We start from the raw sequence: 5470 nt of genomic DNA on the forward strand, positions 1-5470 counted from the left end.
CGCGCTGACTCAGGGCTCAGGAATGCGCGCCGCCCGCCTGCCCGGCCCAAGTCACCTCCTCCCGGAAGGCCGCTGGGCTCCCTTCTCCCCAGAGGCCGCCCGTGGGGACACCTGGGGCTGGGGTCTCCAGCGCCTCGGCCCGACGGAGGGCCTGTTGGGAGCCGAAGGCAGCATCAGCGCTGAGCGGCTCGGCCTCTCCCCTGGCTCCAGATTGAGGCCTGACCTGTCGTCCTGCCCTGATTTGTGCTGAGAAGACGGGGAGTGAGGAGGGAGGGCAGGTACCGGGTAGAGGGTGGAGGATGGGTGGGTATCCCTGGCTCCCCTAAACCCGACCTCCTCCAGAGGCCCACAGGCACCCAATCCCACGGAGCACTCACATTCCCTCACACACATTCATGTGCACCGATCACTCACAGTCATACACACACACACCTTCCCACATTCTTCCACTTCATGCGTTCGTTCGCCTACACATGCACGGGCTCATGCACCCACCTACTCATGTACATCTTCCTGTGGGTACATACTCATACCACTCACACATGTACACGTGTGCTGTACACACTGATGCACACACTCAGTTCAGGACCACAGTAATTACCCCTCCCCCCGCCCCGTGCCCCCACCCCCAGAAGCCCTGCACCACCAGCAAGCACTCAGGCCAGGCTGCACCAGGCCCCACCTGAAGCCACTGAGCAGAGGCAGTGCAGTGTCTGGTGTCCACTCCGGGCTCTTGCCACTGTCTCAGAGCTCAGCGGCCACCCCGGGGTGGGCTCATATCCCTGCACAATCTGGGCTGTACTCAAAATGGCCCTCTGCTTTCAGCTGGAGCTGCTGGTGGGAGTTTCCCAGCATTTCTCTCCTGACACTGGGTGGGTTGACCCACCCAGGGCACATCCCAGGGTGGGGGACAGGGGTGCCAACAGCAGAGTACAGGCAGGGTTGTCCAGGAGCTCTGAGTGGTGGGGGCCGAGGCTTCCTCCGGAGAGAGTGCAGGATCCCTTCTTCCCATGGGTCCCTAAGGATCCCTCGACAGGGTGCCCCCTCAGGCCTCGGACAAATGTGTCTTCAGGCCCTGTGCTGGTCACAAGGCTGCTGCTGCTTCAGTGCCATCCTCTGGGTCTGGGTGGCACCAGTCCTCTCCAAAATGAGCTGTTGCACCCAGTGCCCAACGCAGACAATGGCCTGGTCCTTGGCTACACAGAAAAGAAAGGGGGCAATTTGAACTAAAGGTGCTGGTACACTCATGGGTAGATCCCAGAGCCTGGGCAAGAATCCTCTGCCCATATCCTTGTCCATGCCATGGAACAGGGTGGTGCCTGCACATAGTGGGTCCTCTCTGAACACAAGCAGTATCAACACAATTCTCATGGAGAAGGAGATAATGAAAGCTTTGGAGGGGTGGAGGGGAACTCCACCAGGGGGATGGCTGCCAGTGCATCAGGGACACCGAGTGAGAGGGAGCCTGCCCCGGTGCCAACACTCAGTGCTCCTGTAGCCTGTATGTGCCACCCCTCCCATGCCAGGCTCACAGCCAGAGACAGGACAGTCTCCGTGCTTAGCAATATTGACCCCTGCCAGGGATAAGCAAGCCCTACCGGGCCTGGATGCCCAGACCAGGCTGGCAGGGCCAGAAGTGGTGTCCTCTCTGGAAAGCTGGGGACTGGGCTTGCCTCCAAAGCATGCCACAGCTGGGCATCTGGTGTCAGCAGGTCTCCTCCTGCAGTGGCCACTGTCAGACCCCACCCAGACACGCTCCAAGTCCCAGACACTCATTGCCAGCTGCCAGGAGCACCAGCCACAGCTGGCTCAGAGCTGAAACACCCCACACCCAGCAGTCACCTTCGGTGGAGAGCATGCCCCAGTCCGCCCCTGCAGACAAATTCCCATCTTAGAGCCTGTGTCCAGGAATCCCCAGGTTCTCAGCCCACCCTGGCCTCCTGAGTGAGGTCATCAGAAGGATGATCAGAGCGGGGTCAATACATGTGTGCTCAGAGTCAGGCCTCTGAGCCTTCAGATGGCCTGAAGCAGGTGAGGAATCACAGAAGTGAAAATGACCGGCTCCTGCCTTAACTGATGACATTCCCTTGTGAAGTTCCTTCTCCTGGCTCAGAAGCTCTCCCACTGAGCACATTGTGACCCCCACCCCTGCCCACCAGAGAACAACCCCCTTTCACTGTAATTTTCCGCTACATACCCAAATCCTATAAAACGGCCCCAGCCCTATCTCCCTTTGCTGACTTTCTTTTCGGACTCAGCCCATCTGCACCCAGGTGAAATAAACAGTCTTGTTGCTCACACAAAGCCTGTTTGGTGGTCTCTTCACACAGACGCGCATGAAACTCAGGACTGTACCCAGTCCACATGGACAACTGTGTGCCCTGCCTCATGCCTGCCCTACTACTCTCTGTTCTGGTGGAGGAGCCCCCCTATACGGAAACCCAGCTCCTGGTCCCTCTCCTCCCGCTTCTGCACCCTGGAGAAACGGAAAACAGCTACAGTTGCCCAGCACTCACAGGGCAGGCGTCTGAGAATGGGTGGGTGTCTAGACCAACCCCAGGGTTTGTGGACCTCACACCAGGACACGAGAGAACGGGAGCCCTGACCAGTAAGAGGAGTGGTCCCAACAGCTACCCCAGAATCCTCAGCTACCCCAGAATCCTCAGCTCAGCTTTCAGGCCTCAAGTAATCACCCCAGGGGTCAGACCCTGGGCTTTGGAGAGACCCTGGAATGATCAGAAGAAACTGCCCCTGCCTGGGGAGCTCCAGGGATGGGCCCAGGACCAGCTCCTGGCTATTTGGGGAAAAGGCAGAAGTGGGCCAGGCCAGCCAGTGGCCTTAAGTCATAGGCTATTTCTGAGGCAGCTGCCCCCTCCCCATATCCCAGGGTTTGGCAAGGGGTTCCCATAAGCACCTGGGCCCAGGGCCCAGAGCACAGCCCCAGGCAGGGAGGATGTAGCTCACACACAGCCCACTTCCGCCTGCCCAGTGGCTGCCTTCTCTGCCCAAGGAAGCTTTGACCCTCCAGGGCTCACCAGACACAGAGGGCGCTGGAGACCAGTCAAGAGGCCAGCAGCCATCCTGCTGGGAAGCTGCCAGCTCAAAGCTGTGTAGAGGAGCCCATGGGCTCTGACTTGACACCCACTTCAACAGTTGTCAGCACCCCCCTCCATCAGAGAGAAGACAGAGCCAGTGTGCTGGGCACCCTGGGGTCCTGAGGCTGATACTAGAACCCTGGCCCCTGTGGCCGATAGAGCCACATCTCTCAAGGACTTGCCTATAAAGGCTCCAGTGACTGATGGCCACGCCTCCTACAGCTAGAGGCGGCTCCAGCCCCTCCACAGCCCATGGCCTGTTGTGGAGGTCGGGGGTCAGGGCTGCTCACCCCAGCACCAGTACTAGCCTTCACTCCTTTCAAAGCCTCGCGGGTGTCCTCATCTCCATCTTCCACTGATATCCTTGCCTCCTCCAACAACCCTGTTCCAGCCCAGCAGTGGGGCAAACTGGGAACAGAGGAGGCCCCAGGCCCCCCTCCTCTCACCTGGCACCTCTTGCCCCGGACCAGCCCGCCAGCCCACTCTGCAGGCCACAGTTGGAACTCTCATCCCACCACTTCCAGCCTGTGGTGGCAGCCTCAGACCACAAACCAGGAAGTCCAGGGGGTGCGGTTGTGGAGGGGTGGGGGGGCACCCAGAGATTGCACAACCCGCAGCACTCAGGCCAGAACATCTGGAGAAGTTGGTTGCTGGCACCCCAGCGCCAGCCTCTCCACCTCCTGGAGCAGGGGCCAGTCTGCCCTCCAAGTGATTCTCTTTCCTCATAAGAAAGGTGGGGATAAAAACACCCCTCTGGGAGCCTCTGGACTCCCCATGATTTCTGCAAGGACCATGTATGACTTGTAAAACCAGAATAAATATAAGTACAAAGTAACACCAACACTCTCCCTGCCCATCAAGAAGACAAAGGCTCAACTGGGGCCTCAGTTTCCCTACTAGACTGAGGGGAGCACTGGGAGGATGGGGGACTACTCCCACAGGAAAGAGAGACTTATTGTTTGGAAGGCATGGCTGCAGAGGATAAGCAGGGAGGGTGTGGGATCACATCCAGGGCTGCTTTATAAACACGGATTGATGACACATTGTGCCCCCACCCCCGGAAGCGGCACACAGTGCTACAAACAGCTGGTGGCTTCCAGCAGGCGGCTCATGGCCCCCCCCTCCCCAGGAAGTCCTGGCTGGGGACCATGGGAGTGGGGCGGCTGGTCAGGGGAGGAGACGCAGTTGGAGACCAGGGTCCTGCTCTGTTACCCTTTCTGTATGTACAACCACGTGTCACACTCATCTGAAGGCTCCAGACACATGGCCCGTGCATCTGTCCTGCCCAGCATCTCCCAGCTGACACAGCCAGGTACCCAATTGCTCAAGGCCTTTTCAGGTGCCCCTTTCCAGGACCAGGGTCACAGAAATCAAAGACACCTCAGGAAAAGCCCCTCGAGGGTTTTTGTATGGTAGAGGTGGACTGCGGGGTGGCATTGTGCCTGCCACAGGGGAGGGGCCCTGCAGACCCAGGTAAACCCCCAAGTGGCCAGAAGTGGGGGATGGCTCTGCTGGGTGCTGGGGCTGCCATGAGCCATGGGAGCCAGCAGTGTGCCCAGCTCCCTCAGGGCCCGTCCCCTAGGCCCTTCTTTCCACTGGGCCTAGCACCGTCCCTGCCCCTGCCTAGGGGCATGGATCTGACTTGAGAGGCAGTGAGAGGTTACAGGCCGCTGGGCCTTGGGGAGGCCTCAGAAGGCTGCGCACTGACAGGCTGTGTTCAGGTCTGGCCTCAGTCTCTAGAAGGGGCTGGCTGCGCTCCAGCAGGCCCAACCCAGAAAGTGGGCGAACTCCGTTCAGCATCCTTGGGCGGAAAGAGGGATGGGGGCTCTGCGGCAGAGGCAGAATCCGCGCCGCTCCCTCCTTCCTTCCCCCCACCGGGCTGTGACAACCCCGGACCAGGGGCGGGGGCTTCCGCACAGGCCTGGAGCCCACTTCCTGGATAAGGACTCCCTGGCCCACTCCAAACTAGGGCTCGGGCGGTCTCCCAGGCGCCACTCCGCAGACACCACACCGGAAAACACGTCTGCGGCCTGCCCCCTCCCCCAAAGCACGACCACTCCGCCCCGGCCCCTCGAGGACCCACTCAGGTTCACGATTGGCCCGTCCTCCTGGGTGGTCTGACCACCCGCTGGTGGAGTGGGCTCTGAGGCCGCCAGGCGACCAGGGCGCAGGCGGGGACGGACAGCGGGTCATTGGGAGGGGCGCCGGGGCACAGTGGGGTGCTCGCCCCAACCCCACCTGCCCCTTCCCCGCTGTCGTTCCGCAGGCGCCGAATCAGGACCGGGCCTGGGTCAAGAACTGGCGGTGGGCGCTGGGCAGAGGATCCACCTCCCTGTGGTCTGCCCCGCCCCGGGGGCGCAGCCCGTTCCCGGCGC

The 5470-nt window shown here is 60.8% G+C and overlaps 2 protein-coding genes across 2 annotated transcripts in view; one reads left to right on the top strand and one right to left on the bottom strand.

Annotated features, from left to right (window-relative positions):
* RHBDF1 (rhomboid 5 homolog 1 (Drosophila)) overlaps nucleotides 1-3638 on the bottom strand; it is an 18210-nt gene extending 14572 nt beyond the window's left edge. The window contains exon 1 of the mRNA XM_011960066.1: nucleotides 3542-3638. The gene's annotated coding sequence lies outside the window, so the exon portion shown is untranslated. The remainder of the gene's footprint in view (nucleotides 1-3541) is intronic.
* Nucleotides 3639-4323: 685 nt separating this feature from the next.
* Nucleotides 4324-5470, top strand: part of MPG (N-methylpurine-DNA glycosylase) — an 8995-nt gene continuing 7848 nt past the window's right edge. Inside the window, exon 1 of the mRNA XM_011960065.1 lies at nucleotides 4324-4434. The gene's annotated coding sequence lies outside the window, so the exon portion shown is untranslated. The remainder of the gene's footprint in view (nucleotides 4435-5470) is intronic.

Source organism: Colobus angolensis, unplaced genomic scaffold (genome assembly GCF_000951035.1).
Source record: "Colobus angolensis palliatus isolate OR3802 unplaced genomic scaffold, Cang.pa_1.0 Scaffold502, whole genome shotgun sequence".
NCBI classification, from domain to species: Eukaryota; Metazoa; Chordata; class Mammalia; order Primates; family Cercopithecidae; genus Colobus; species Colobus angolensis.